The sequence below is a fragment of the Tachyglossus aculeatus genome, chromosome 7 (genome assembly GCF_015852505.1).
Source record: "Tachyglossus aculeatus isolate mTacAcu1 chromosome 7, mTacAcu1.pri, whole genome shotgun sequence".
Taxonomy (NCBI): Eukaryota; Metazoa; Chordata; class Mammalia; order Monotremata; family Tachyglossidae; genus Tachyglossus; species Tachyglossus aculeatus.
The window spans coordinates 44,618,723-44,634,526 of record NC_052072.1 but is presented as its reverse complement, the minus strand read 5'-3'; the positions used below and the strand labels follow the sequence as shown (position 1 = coordinate 44,634,526).

Sequence of the window (15,804 nt, the reverse complement as noted above, 5' to 3'; positions counted from 1 at the left end):
AGATATCCCATAAAGTAGGAACTTACAGCTTTATTTCAAAAGTGCTTCAGATCTGAAGATGTGGGCTGCAGCTTCACCTCTTATGTCCCTAATGACTTTGCCTCAACATTTAAGATGCCCTCTGTGAAGGTTGCCAGGTAAATGAAAATGCTGTGGAAGCGTTTCCTTGCTGTATATAGGAAGAGAGCACAATTCTCAGCCTCTTTTCCTTGTGCCCTCATCTTCATCCTCAGTGGTTTTTTTAGAGCACTTAATTAATCGCATTTAGCACTTATTGTGTGCAGAGCACTGTACTAAGTGCTTGGGAGAGTATAACAAAACAGAGTCGATAGGTTTTTCTAGACTGTGAGCCCGCTGTTGGGTAGGGACCTTCTCTATATGTTGCCAACTTGTACTTCCCAAGTGCTTAGTACACTGCTCTGCACACAGTAAGTGCGCAATAAATATGATTGAATGAATGAATGAATACATTCCCTGCCTACAATAAGCTTACAGTCTTAAGGGGGAGACAGACAGATGATGTGATAGCATTCTTGGAGAATAGATGGAGAATTCATAGAGAAAATATACTATGGAGGAGTAATGAGCCTGGGGGAAAAGATGGACAAACTTATGAAATGCTGGGAAGAAGCAGATGGAAGTGGAATAGATCATTTAATAGTACTTAAAGCACTTACTATGAGCAGAGAACTGTACAAAGTATTTGGGAGAGTACGATTAAACGGAGTTGATAGACACATTCCCTATCCACAAAGAACTTAAAGTCTAGAGGGGGAGACAGACATGAAAATAAATTATGGATATACACATAAGTGCTGTGGGGCTGAGAATGAGGTGAATATCAAGCATTTAAAGGGTAAGGATCCAAGTGCATAGATGACACAGAAAGGAGAGGGAGTAGTGGAAAAGAGGGCTTTTACAGGGCAGGACACTTGGAGGAGATGTGATTTTAATAAGGCTTTGAAGTTGGGGAAGAGTGGTGTCTGTCATATATGAAGGGGGAGAAAGTTCCAAGCCAGAGGCAGGATGTGTGAGATACATGAGTGAGGTACAGTGAGCAGGTTGGTATTAGAGCCAAAATGTGCAGATTGGGATGCAGTAGGAAATCAGTGAGGTAAGGTAGGAGGGGGCAAGTTGGTTGAGTGCTTTAAAACCGATGGTAAAGAGGTTTTTTTGATGTAGAGGTAGATGGGTAACTACTATAGGTTTTTGAAGAGAGGGGAAATATAAGACTGAACAGATTTTTAGAAAAATGATCCAGGCAATGGGGTGAAGTAAGGACTAGAGTGGAGAGAGAAAGGTGTCATGATGGTTAGCTAGAAGACTAATACAGTAGTCAAGGCAAGATATATAAGTAATTGGATCAGTGTAGTAGCAGTTTGGATGGAGAGGAAAGGGCGTATTTTAGCGGAGGTAGGAAGCCTATTTTGTGACGGTAGGACTGACAGGATTTGGTGATGGCTTCAACATTTGGGTTGAATGAATGAGATGACTCAAGGGTAATGCCAAAGTTATGGGTTTATGAGGTAAGGAGTACATTGCTATTGTCTACAGGGTTGGAAAAAGAGGGTGGATGGGGTTGAGGTGGAAGGGGGAGAGAAGGTAAAAAGAGGTTATTTGGCTATATAACAGAAAGAGATGATGGAGTAGAACATTCTGGGGAGAGAAGTTAGAGGGTGAAGAGCGGAAATGGGTAACTGGGAAGAGAGAAGAGATAAAAGACCTTGTGGGGTTCTAAATTATTATTATTATTAGTAGTAGTAGTAGTAGTATGAAATGGAAGGGGGATTTAGGGGGTTGAGCAGGAGAGGAGAAATTGTCCAGAGATTACTGAAATTGTGTAACTGGAGAAAGACGTTTGGGCAGGAGAGTGGGTGGACAATTCTAATTTATAATTATAATTTATTATAAATTCCTTATTTATTCATATTAATGTCTGTCTCCACATCTATACTGTAAGCTCATTATGGGCAGAGAACATGTCCGCTAATTCTGTTGTACTCTCCCAAGTGTTTCGAACAATGCTCTGCACATAGTAAGCGCTCAATAAATACCATTGATCGATTGAACAAAAGGGAAGCATCAAACTACTAGAATGCCAACTCCTTGAGGTCCAAGGTCTAGGTCTTAATCTCCCATTTCAACTTAACACATTCCAAGTAAGAACCGTCTTTGTTATCCAGTGGGCTCATTATAAATTTTGTGGACTGACAAGAATAATAATAACGGTATTTGTTAAATGCTTGCTATGTGCCAGGCACTGTACTAAGCCCTGGGGTAGATATAGAGTAATCAGGGTGGACATAGTCCCTGTCCCACTTGGGGCTCATAGTCTCAATCCCCATTTTACAGATGAGGTAGCTGAGGCACAGACTCTGATGTGACTTGTCCAAGGTCAGACAGCAGACAGGTGGCAGAGCTGGGATTAGAACTCATGACCTTCGGACTCTCAGGCCTGTGCTCTAACCACTCCACCATGCTGCTCACATAGAATAGAGGAAAGATAAATTTAAGGATGATATTGGGAGGAAGAGGGCTAATATGCTAGAGGAGATTTGGTGAGAGGAAATAGCATGGAGCAAGGCACCAAATTGTACTGCCCAAGCACTTAGTACAGTGCTCTGCACACAGTAAGCGCTCAATAAATACGATTGAATGAATGACTCCCCACAGCACATATATATCTATCTGTATATATCTGTAATTGATTGTTTTATCTACTTGTATTAATGTCTGTCTCCCCCTCTAGACCGTGAGCTCGTTGTTGGGTAGGGACCATCTCTATATGTTTCCAACTTGTACTTCCCAAGCGCTTAGTACAGTGCTCCGCACACAGTAAGCGCTCAGTAGATACGATTGAATGAATGACTCCCCACAGCACATATGTATCTATCTGTATATATCTGTAATTGATTGTCTTATCTACTTGTATTAATGTCTGTCTCCCCCTCTAAACCGTGAGCTCATTGTTGGGTAGGGACCGTCTCTATTTGTTTCCAACTTGTGCTTCCCAAGCGCTTTGTGCAGTGCTCCGCACACAGTAAGCGCTCAATAAATACGACTGAATGAATGACTCCCCACAGCACATATGTATCTATCTGTATATTTCTGTAATTTATTGTTTTATCTATTTGTATTAATGTCTGTCTCCCCTTCTAGACCGTGAGCTCATTGTTGGGTAGGGACCGTCTCTATATGTTTCCAACTTGTACTTCCCAAGCGCTTAGTACAGTGCTCCGCACATAGTAAGCGCTCAATAAATGCGATTGAATGAATGAATGAATGAATGAGGAGGCAATGGAGGGATTGGGGAGGTGCCTCTGCTCAGGGAAGAGGCAGGGGCTAGAGTGGGTGCCAGATGTGAGCCTGGAGTCTCTGTGGAGAATTAGGAGATGGGTAGAAGAAGCAACAGCAGCAACGGGGAGGGAGGTCTTGGCAGAAGAAACATCCTATTAATAAGACTGATCTTTATGTAACCATTTTAGAAATCCTGCAGGGTGTTGTCTGATTCACGTGTTGTTGCACAAAATGTGCCAGTCCATCGCGGAACCCTTTCAGGATTTGAGGTTCTTAGGATACTACGGATCTTGGAGTGGACAGCTTAATAAGGTATCCTGATTGGAAGAGGTGTAGGTGAAGTGAGAATATTCATTCAATCGTATTTATTGAGCGCTTACTGTGTACTAAGCGCTTGGGAAGTACAAGTTGGCAACATATAGAGACGGTCCCTACCCAACAACGGGCTCACAGTCTAGAAGGGGGAGAATGTTTGGTTGGAGGTGGTAGTTAGGGACACCACCGCTGGAACTGGGGGTTCTCTTGATTTAGCCCCTCTGGCCGCAACCCTGGCTTGAGTTGGAACAAACAGTACTGTACTTCTAGGTCTGTCAGCAAAGCTGAGTGGAAAGAAAGTGTCAACCCCACCACCTGCAGGTTATCATTTCCCCTTAGAAAAGTACCCTCGGCTTATCTGATGGCACAACTAGGTACTGGTTCCTGTTATCTGAGGCTCAACCGCCTGATAATACGGGCACGGAGTCTAAGGCCGGGTGCTCTCGGTGGGTCGTCTGATGACGGATTGCTGTTAACTGATGCTTCATATTGATTTCGGTTCCAGCAGGCGCTTTAACAGTCTGCTAGATTCTAGACGTAAGCTTCTTGTCATAGGTAGCATGTCTACCAACTCTATTCTTTTGTACTCCCCCAAGACTTAAAGCAGCATGGTGTAGTGGATAGAGCAAGGCCCTGGGAGTCAGAAGGTCATGGGTTCTAATCCCAGTCTGTTGTGTGACCTTGGACAAGTCACTTCACTTCTTTGTGCCTTAGTTACCTCATCTATGAAATAGGGATTGAGACTGTGAGCCTTATGTGGGACAGGGACTGTGTCCAATCTGATAATAATAATAATAATGGCATTTATTAAGCACTTACTATGTGCAAAGCACTGTTCTAAGTGCTGGGGAGGTTACAAGGTGATCAGGTTGTCCCACGGGGGGGCTCGCAGTATTAATCTCCATTTTACAGATGAGGAAACTGAGGCCCAGAGAAATTGTGACTTGCCCAAAGTCACACAGCTGACAACTGGCAGAGCCGGGATTTGCTTGTACGCACCCTAGTGCTGAGAGCAGCGTGGCTCAGTGGAAAGAGCCCAGGCTTTGGAGTCAGAGGTCATGGGTTCGAATTCTGACTCTGCCACATGTCTGCTGTGTGATCTTGGGCAAGTCAACTTCTCGGAGCCTCAGTGACCTCATCTGTAAAATGGGGATGATGACTGTGAGCCCCACGTGGGACAACCTGATCACCTAGTATTCCCCCCCCCAGCGCTTAGAACAGTGCTTTGCGCATAGTAAGCGCTTAACAAATGCCATCGTTATTATTATTATTATTATTATTATTATTAGTACAGTGCTTGGCACATAGTAAGCACTTAATAATTACGGCAATTATGATTATTTTTCAAGGCTTCAGTTATCTCATCTGTAAAATGGGGGATTAAGCCTGTAAACCCAATGTGAGACATGGATTGGGTCCAACCTGATTAGACTGTGTCTACCCCAGCACTTAGTACACTTCTTGGTACACAGTAAGCACTTAAAAATTACCGTGAGAAATGCTCGGCACACCATAAGCATTCAATAAATACCGGTAATTGACTGATGGATTGGAACTTCCCGACTGAGGGCCAATGGTCAGATATAGGCAAGGATCCGTGGAAAGAACACGGGTTTTGGAGTCAGAAGTCATGGGTTCAAATCCCGGCTCTGCCAATTGCCCGCTGTGTGACTTTGGGCAAGTTACTTAACTTCTCTGTGCCTCAGTTACCTCATCTGTAAAATGGGGATAAAGACTGTGAGCCCCTCGTGGGACAACCTGATCACCTTGTAACCTCCCCAGTGCTTAGAACAGTGCTTTACACATAGTAAGCGCTTAATAAATGCTATCATTATTTTTATTCGTGTACCCTCATAACCTGCCAGCACCCACAGATGCTATTCATTTTTTTTAATGGTACTTAAGCACTTATTACGTGTCAAACATTGTTTAAAGTGCTGGGGTAGCTTTAAGTTAATTAGGATGGATATAGTCTCTGTTCCACATGGGGCTCACAGTCTAAGGTGGAGGGGGAACAGGAGAAATGAGGCACAGCAAAGTTCAGTGACTTACCCAAGGTCACACAGCAAGCAATTGGCAGAGCCAGGATTAGAACCCAGGTTCTTTGACTCCCAGGCTCTTGCTCTTTCCATTATTCCTTGCTGCTTCCTGTAGCATTGCATTGCAGCTCAAAAGTGCCTGGAGGATAGATGCCCCCTTTAAGGTCTCTGACAAAATGACCTTCCAGGAGTTTCAGCCCTCAGAACTGTGTTTCTAGCTGCATTTCTAAGCCCCCTCCCTGCCTTGATGCAATGGATTGTCATTATTATTATTATCAACATTATATTTGTTAAGCACTTGCTATGTTTTAAGCACTATTTTAAGCACTGGGGTAGATTACCAGTTAATCATGTTGGACACAGTCCCTGTCTCACACGGAGTCACAGTCTCAGTACGAAGGAGAGCAGGTATTGGATCCCCATTTTACAGTTGAGGAAACTGTTGAACCCAGGTCCTCTGACTCTTTTTCCACTAGGCCACGCTACTTTCCATAGATCTTATGGATTACATAGGACTTCCCCAGCAGGTCCAATTCTGGAGGGGAATCAGGTGGGTAACAGTAAGTGTAATGGGCTGGACTCTGACTGGACACATACTTTACCTAAGTTATATCTGCTGTGGAAGAGGAGGCTTACCTAGAGCTCAGGGCATCTACTGTGTCTTGGGAGAATGGCTCTGAACTTCGGGTGCTGTTGAACCTCCTCTCTTCCCTCCACTTTCTCCCCCTTTTCACCTTTTTCCTCTTCTTCCACCTGCTTCCTTATTCCTTGCTTTTCCCTCCCTCCATTCTTTCCTCCTCAGTCTAACGGCTTTCCCCATCTGTTTGTCTGTGCACCATCCATAATCTGAAAACATATCACTGACTGATTAAAATTTGAAAATGTTATTTTACTCCTAAAACCAATGACCCAATGACCCAAGAGAGGCAGCATAGCTTAGTAGAAAGAGAATGGATTTGGGAGTCAGAGGGCCTGGGTTATAATCCCTGCTCCATCACTTGTCTTTTCTGTGAACTTGGGTAAGTCAATTAATGTCTTTGTGCCTCAGTTACCTCATCTATAAAGTGTGGATTGAGATGATTTATTGATTGATTGATTTTTGAGCTCCACGTGTGACATGGACCCTGTCCAACCTGATATGCTAGTATCTACCCAAGTGCTCAGTACACATAGTAAACGCTTAAGAAATATCATTTAAAAAAAGACTGCTGACAAAACATTTGCTGTTTTGATTATTCATGAAACTTTGGTCTAACCCAGATCATTTAATTAAAGATGTGGTATTTATATTTGGCCCATGCAAAAATGAGGCTAGAACAAGTGAACAGATGTCAATGATAACTTTGGGATTATCTTTCAATGTTATACCATTTTCACAGCTGGCAGGCATGGAGATGCATAAATTTGCCACTTGGGGAAACTGAGATTCAGAGGAGTTTCATACTAATAATAATGATGGCATTTATTAAGCACTTACTATGTGCAAAGCACTGTTCTAAGCGCTGGGGATGTTACAAGGTGATCAGGTTGTCCCACGGGGGGCTCACAGTCTTAATCCCCATTTTACAGATGAGGTAACTGAGGCACAGAGAAGTTGTGAATTGCCCAAAGTCACATAGCTGACAATTGGCAGAGCTGGGATTTGAACCCACGACCTCTGGCTCCAAAGCCCGTGCTCTTTCCACTAAGCCACGCTGCTTCTCATGGTAGCTACCAAATCTTTTGTTCTGTAGCCTCCTAATCACTTAGTACAGTGCTATGCATACAGTAAGCACTAATACTTACCACTGTTTGACTGAGTGATTAGTATTAGTATGAGTACTGTTGGGTAGGGACTGTCTCTATATGTTGCCAACTTGTACTTCCCAAGCACTTAGTACAGTGCTCTGCACACAGTAAGTGCTCAATAAATACTATTGATTGATTGATTGATTGATTACCAGCTATGCGGTCTTTCCCCTAGGCTACGCTGCTTTCTGAGGAAAGTACAATGGTTCTCTGCTTTTCGGGACATGTGAAGAGAAGGGGAAACAAAAATATCCAAGAAGTTGCTCTATGTTCTGCTGAAATTTGGTAACAATAAAGAGGATGCACCAAAATAAAATGGTTTTTGTACACTGAAGCAAAACCTCAAGTGATGTGGCAACTCCACGGACTTCTGGGAGTCATGAGCAAAAGACAGGTCAGGCTGGGTACTGGCAATCAGAAATGACACCATTACTTTGCACCAGAGGTTTCAGAAGCATGGTTTCACCAAGAGGGAAAAGCATAAACATTGCTAGCACTGTAGCTACCAAAAACAATATTGCAGCAAAGAATAATATTTACCTGTATACCCACATAAAGATACAATCTCATCGTCAACAGCATCTAGCTTGAACCCAAAGGACAGAGACAGTTATTCGTGGGTGTGTATATATGTATATGGGTATATATTAGCCTGCTGCATATCTGCACATGCACTCGTCCTTAGCAACAGTCTTAGCTTCCGTTTTTTGTGTTATTCCTGTTCTGATTCCTGGTTATGCCAGTGTCTCTTTTCTTCTTGCTTTTTTAATTTATTCATTTTTTGCACGTGGTAGGTCTTTTCTTGGATGCTTAATGTCATTTGTAAAGAAACACCCAGCTCTCCTGAATCCCAATACACTTTACAACCCCTTCTCTTGAAATTTCCCTATTACCACCATCCTTATTTGGTTCCGGTCTTTTCTTCCTTTCCTCAAAATCCTGAACTCCATCGGTTTAGCTCGTGTCCCTGCAGTTTCCTTTTGCCTTCATTTCCCCAATGAAATCCTCCCTCATTGTGAGGGCCAATCGAGAAGCGGTACCTATCTTAGCTGGCTCCTCTCCCTTCTGTACCACAACTTTACTCCCAGTACACTCTAAGACCTCTCGGAGCCTTGGGGCCTGCTGATCTGATTTTCCTGCATGAATCCAGGTGCTTAAAGCCTCAAAAGCTTTAGTGGAGTGAAAAAACGTTCAACCTTCCCAGAGACCCCAAAGAGGGGAAGCAGACTTGGAGTTTTTCCGCAGTCAACACCAGCTGTTTTTCTGCATCCTCTTACTTGTTTGTTTTTGCTCCAGGTGAAAGATCAGGCCTCCTGGAGACCTCCTGAACTCCCACCCACAGTTTAACCAAGACAGTTGGAGCCCAACCCAACTGTGTTTTGCAGTCCTACCCCCGCTCCTATGGCAGGATTCAAATTCTGCTCTCCCGCCCCCACGTTTAAAGAAGAGCAAGGTAGACACCAACACCGTTAACCGCTGAATTCATACTGGTTTCCAAACAGTTTCAGGGTGGACGGGGGCTGGAAGATTGCGGTTAAAGCTTCAGGCGCCTTTGAAAGGTGCAGAGCTTAACTCTGATCAGAGACGACCTCTCGACATACCATTTAGTGGTCGGAAGTGGTTGCTGCAACTGGCAGACCGAAGCACACAGGAATTTGGGTGCTTGAGAGACCACAAATACCACTGGGCTCAGGCAAGTCTGCTTGGTCCCGTAGCTCTTTCTTGTTTTCTGCATGGAGTTTCGCTTTAAATGACTGACTTTTACACACCCATGTAGGGCAACAAGGAGGAGACAGAGAACACTCTGTACAAGGACTCTGTACACTGCAGCCGGCCACACGTGCAATAAGGAATGGGGCGATATGCTACCCGAACCCATTTTAAACCACTGAGCACCAACGTCAAAGGTGGGAGTTGAGCAAAGATGCTGTTGGAGAGGAGGTTTCTCCTGACATACTTGAAACCCAGGGTGATGAGACTCGGAAGCAGCATCCTTCCTTTTGTTTGGAAATCTCCTTCCTCCTCTGGAGAGGTCTTTGGTGATTTCTCTGGCTCCAGAGAAGCCCTTTCCCATTTAACTTGATGTGCCCAGATGGGTAGGAGTTTATGTCTTATGCTTGACATGTAGGTGTGATTGTACTGGGAATTCAGTTTCTTTCCAGTCACTCGGTCCTAAGGACTGGATATTGGAAAGTCGGAGTTTGGCCTTGGTTTCACAACTTGGCAGGTCAGTGCGTGGCTCAGTGGAAAGAGCATGGGCTTTGGAGTCAGAGGTCGGGGGTTCAAATCCCGGTTCCGCCACGTCAGCTGTGTGACTTTGGGCAAGTCACTTCACTTCTCTGTGCCTCAGTTACCTCTGTAAAATGGGGATTAAGACTGTGAGCCGCCTGTGGGACAACCTGATCTCCTTGTAACATCCCCAGTGCTTAGAACAGTGCTTTGCACATAGTAGGCACTTAATAAGTGCCATCATTATTATTACCATCCCTGCCCACAAGGCACCATAGCTTAGTGGAAAGAACATGGGCCTGAGAGTAAAAGGACCTATGTTCTAATTGTGGCTCTGCCACGTGCCTATCTGCTGTTTGACCTTGGGCAAGTCACTTAAATTCTTTGCACCTCAGTTACCTCATCTGTAAAATGGGGATTCAGTACCTGTTCTCCCTCCTATTTCAATTGTAAGCCCTGTGTGGGACATGGAATGTGTCTGACCTAATTATCTTTTATTTTTCCCAGTGCTTAGGACAGTGCTTTACACGTAGTAAGCACTTTACAAATATTACTGTTATTATTATTTCCATGATAAGCATTGTTTTGATGTTAGTACAAAGAAATACCCCAGGGTTTTACAAATAAGGACAGAAAAACTAGAAAACAAAATAGAGATGCAACTAGCAAAAACATAACTCAATATTTCAAGAACAATAGAAGGCATCATTTCTTAGAACATGCAGGAAGAGAATATCTGGAGTTCTTTGAATTGATTGAGAGAAAATAATAATAATAATAATGATGGCATTTATTAAGTGCTTACTATGTACTGAGATTTTCAAAAGACTTTGATAACTCTCCACACCAAACACTTAAAAAAATTACAAAACCTCAAGAAATCACATGGGATTGGACGAAATGTTCGGTTATGGGTAATCAATCAATCATATTTATTGGGTGCTTATCTGTGCAGAGCACTGAACGAGGTACTTGGGAGAGTACAACAGAGTTGGTAGAGAAGTTCCCTGCCCACAACAAGCTTACAGTTTAGAAGGAGAAGCAGACATTAATATAAATCAATAAATTATGGATACATTCATAAAGTGCTGTGGGGCTAAGGGAGGGGTGAATAAAGGGTACAAATCCAAGTTCATTGGGGGGGGGTGACACAGAAGGGAGAGGGAGAAGAGAAAAGGAGGGCCTAGTCGGGAAAGGCCTCTTGGAGGAGGTGTGTCTTCAATAATAATAATAATAATAATTAATAACTATGGCATTTGTTAAGTGCTTACTATGTGCCAAGTACTGTTCTAAACACTGGGGTAGGTACGAGGTAGTCATGTTGTCCTATGTGGGGCTCACAGTCTTAATCCCCTTTTTCCAGATGAGGTAACTGAGGCCAAGAGGAGTGAAGTGACCATTTGAAGGTCAGATATGAAGAGGCCAGAGGCAGGATGTTGGTGAGAGGTCAGCAGTAGAAAACAGTCTAAAAATTAGGAAACTAATGGCAGGGTTAAATGGCCACTTTTTTTTTTTATCAGCAATGGTATTTACTGAGCACTTACTTTGTACAGAGCACTGCCCCAAGCTCTTGAGCATAAAGACTAGGGTCCCTCAGGGGCCCTGCCTAAGACTGGATTTCTTGAATATCTTCATAAATGAAGTGAAAAAGGGAGTGTGCACTGAAGGGTCCAAGGTGACTGATAGCACTGGGCTCTTCCAGGCATCAAAGGGCCAGGAACTCCAGCTAGAACCTCATAAAGCCGAATGAGGGAGCCAAAAAATGGCAGGTAAACTTCAGGGAGAGCAAGTGAAAGGGAATTATCCTAGGGAAAAATTAAAAATACCTCTACCTGATGCGGGGCTTGAAGTTATCCAGCATGACTGAGTTGGCATTGAATGTTCTTTCAATTCACAGGTTCATTGCACGACAGCAGCCAAACAGAAACAGGCCAATTGAATGCTGGGAACCCTCAGGAAGGTATAGAAAGAAAAAGGCAGACTTTTCCAACTACACAAAACTCTGACATGCCCAAATCTGGGATACTGTGTGTACTTCTGGTCACTGGGATTTGAGGACAAAATAGAGTTTGGGATGGTGCAGAGAAGAGCAACTGAGGTGATTAGGGGCACAGAGAGACACTCGCGTCCTCCAACCTCCAAACTACCGTCTTAGGGAGGCCCTCTCTTTTTCCCTAGAGTGGGTCAGGAGAAGCTAGGATGGCAGTAGGAATGTGTCTACCAACTCTGTTGAATTGTACGTGCCCAAGGACTTAGTACATTGCTCTGCACACATAAGTGCTCAGTAAATATGATTGATTGATTGATTGATGTTGCCTTCTAAGATTTTAGTGTGTTCAGAAGACTTTGAATACTGGATTCTAATTAGCCTGTCAGAGCAATGAAAAACCCTCACCAACCCTCCCTTCCCCATCTTTTTCTTGTGGAACACTTGTGGGTCAAGGATCCTGTCTGAATGATCTTTTGAACCTTTCCCCAGTGCTCAGCCCTGCACAGTGCTTTGCCCATAATGGTATTAATATATGGAGAAGCTTCTTTTGAGGATAGAATGAGTGAGTTAGGACTCTTCAGTCTGGAAACACATAGGAAGGCAAGGACCCTTCAGGGACAGAATGGATCCAAGATTGTTGCTCACCGAATCCCACACCAGGTCTTGAGGGTGGGAGTGGTACAAGTAGAATTGACATTTATTTAATGATAACAATAATAATAATGGTACTTGTTAAGCACTTATTATGTGTTAGACACTGTACTAAGCACTGGGGTGAAAAACAAATCAGGTTGGACACAGTCCCTGTCCCACATGGGGCTCACAGTCTTAATCCCCATTTTATAGATGAGGTAACTGAGACACAGAGAAGTTAAGTGACTTGCCCAAGGTCACACAGCAGACATGGGACAGGGCTGGGATTAGAACCAGTTTCATCTGACTCCCAGGCCTATAGTCTATCCACTAGGCCAGGCTGCTTCTCTATTTACCTATTACAATTGGCAAAGCATAATACTGAGCTACATAAATAAGAGGAGAAGAGGACAGAAGCTCTCAGAGGGAATAACAGGGAAAGTTGTTGTTGTTGTCTTATGCTGTTGAGTCGTGTCCGACCCATAGCGACGCCAAGGACACATCTCTTCCTGAATGTCCCACTTCCATCTGAAATCAGTCTGGTAGTGTGTCTTGGTAAAAATATAGAAGTGGTTTACCATTGCCTCCTTCCGCGCAGTAAACGAGTCTCTGCCTTCAACTCTCTCCCATGCTGCTGCTGCCCAGCACAGGTGAGTTTTGACTTGTAGCCATTTGCCTTCCACTCACTTGCCACTGGCCAAGCTAGGAATGGAATGGGTATGCCTCTGCTTGACTCTCCCTCCCGTAGTCGAGACTGGTAGAGTACCAGAAACTCCCCACGTGCAACCCTGAAAGGAACAGGGAAAGTAGAGCCCATCAATTCAAGAAAAACAACGATAAGAATCTCACATTGCGGCTGCGGGGATTGGTCTTCAGGCTCCTCACTAATCCAAACAGCCTTAATTTTCTCCAAGTTCTAAATGTTAAATAGACCAGAGCTCTCCTCCTCCATCAGACCTCTGTTCCTATAGGGGTGGGACAATGTGGGGGTCCAAGCCGTGGAGATCCCTGAACAGCGCTTGGGCCATTCTCTTCTTTCACCTGCCCAGGTTCAAAACAAACAAAAAAGGAAACATTTTTTCTCACAGCAGTTAGTAAGCACATAAGAGTGATTACCACAGGAAGCCAGACAGGAAAAAAAGGGTCAGAAGATTCAAGCAGGATTTGGATAAATTCATGGGTAAAAAGTACACAGTGGGTTTTGTGGAATGTAAGTGGAAAAGCAAGGGATGGTAGATAAGCAGTAGGAACAAACCATCTCTCCATTCCTCCAGTACTCCGGGACCACTGTTATCTGATTCTAGGCTGGATAGACTATTGGTCCAACCAAGTAGTGGCATTGCTTACGTGCTTGTGTTCTTATCTTTTTTTTTATGATTGGGGTGCAAGCTTAGTCATATGAGGATAAGTGACAATTGAATAATAACACGAGGCGACCGAAGATGAGATTTTGTCAACACGTGCATGTGTGGCTGATAAGACTGTGCAATTGACAATGCCTTCTGCTTTGCAGGCACATAACGATTGTCCTTGGCTGCACTTTGGCTTTTGTTACCCACAGTGCGTGGCATTGTTTTCACTCCCTTCAGTGCCTGGCTTTATTTCCACTGCCTGCAACGCTTGATGTGTTCTGCCTGGCATTATTTTCAATACCCACAGTGATTGGTGTGTTCCTTATTTTTTGGAGTCACAACCTTCCTGAAGTCTCTGCTTCCAGCAAGATCTCAGTTTGAGATTGTAGCCCACGAGGCTGTCCTGCCTTCTTCTGCTGTCCCCCAAATGACAGCTCTGGATTTGACTTTCCTAAATGTCGTACAAGGAATATTTTGCCAACAGTGAGTTCTCTCTGACATTAGAATTGGTGGAATTGTACTCTCCCAAGAGCTTAGTACAGTGCTCTACACACAGTAAGTGCTCAATAAATATGACTGATTGATTGGTTAATGAGGGAAGTGATGCAATCTTCTCCTCTGGAGGTCTTCAGATTTAGGATAAATTCCTGCCTGCCTGGGTTGGTTGTAGTGTGGCTCTCAAGAGACTCATCTGTATAAATTAGGTTCATGCTTGGAGAAACTCTACTGGGAAGAGACAAGACATCCTTCTGGAGGGAAATGAGTACGCTAAAGAAAGAGAAAGAGAGAGGGAGAGAGAGAGAAAGAAAGCATGCAATCAAAAGCGTACTTGAGAAGCGTGAGTGAGAGAGACGGTGGAAAATAAGACGAAGGAGTTTCTGTTCTGTAGGTGTTGACGGGAAAGTCCCCTTTGATAAGAAACAACAACAACAACAACAACAGAAGAAAAAATAAGCAGGGGAACTTGCCACATTTTTTCTTTTTTAGTTAATAAACTCCCTCCCTGGGATTTGGTGGGTTGTGATCTGAGTTTTGTGCCATGATGACATGGCAAAAGGAGATTTCTATGAGATGAGTGTCTCATTCCTAGGCAAGGAAAATCATAGGGGCTTTCAGTTTTTATTACTCATCTGTGAATTCTTCTAGCAATCCATTCAGAGTTAAATGGGTGCTCAAAACTAAGTCCCTCCTCTTCTTTCACCAAACATGTCCTTTTCCTTTTTGGAATTTCAAATATAGTAAAAAACTCTTTTATGTAGCCAGCTCCAGTAAATCCGCTTTGCCTTTCTTGACTGGAACCACTAAAGTAACCTCCCAACACTTGTGTACGTGCCTGTTCAAAATGCACTCTTTGGCGGCTTGCATTTTTATTTATCTTTCATTTGTCTAGACATTTCTGTTGTTTGTATTTTCTATATATTGATTTCTATTTCAATGTCCCTGTTTCTCTCTCTCCCTCCCTCTCTCTCTCTCTCTCTCTCTCTCTAGATTATGAGCTTCTTGAGCAGAGGAAGTATATCTACCTTTTCCTTCACAACTTCAGTCAGTCAATCAATCATATTTATTTAGCAGTTACTGTGTGCAGAGCACTGTACTAAGTACTAGGGAGAGTATAATATAATAGAGTTGGTGAACACGTTCCCTGCCCACAACTGAGCTTACAGTCTAGAGGGGAGACAGACATTTGTATAAATAAATTATGGATACGTGCACCCCCACACAGGATCACACCCTGGAGCGTTTCCAGTACTCTACCAGTCTTGGCTACTGGAGGGAGAGTCAAGCAGAGGCCTACCCATTCCATTCCTAGCATGGGCAGTGGCTAGTGAATGGAAGGTAATCTGCTACAAGTCAAAACTCACCTGTGCTGAGCAGCAGTGGCATGGGAGAGTGTTGATGGGGGAGATTCAAGTTTACTGCGCAGAAGAAGGCAATGGTGAAGCACTTCTGGATATTTACCAAGAAAACTCTACGGATACATTACCAGAATGATTATGGATGGAGGTGGAGCATTCTGGGAGAGATGTGTCCATGGAGCTGCTATGGGCAGGAGACGACTCAACAGCATAAGACAAGACAAAGATATGTACATAAGTGCTGTGGGGCTGAGAGGGGGGTGAATAAAGGGTGCAAATCCAAATGCAACCTCTCCCTAGTTCCT

General features: G+C 43.7%; 1 non-coding gene across 1 annotated transcript; it reads left to right on the top strand.

Moving 5' to 3' along the window:
* The first annotated feature begins 15,356 nt into the window (after positions 1–15,356).
* LOC119931197 lies at positions 15,357–15,495 on the top strand. The gene has a single exon (XR_005452053.1). It is a non-coding gene; the product is annotated as a small nucleolar RNA SNORA7 (small nucleolar RNA).
* The last annotated feature ends 309 nt before the right edge of the window (positions 15,496–15,804 follow it).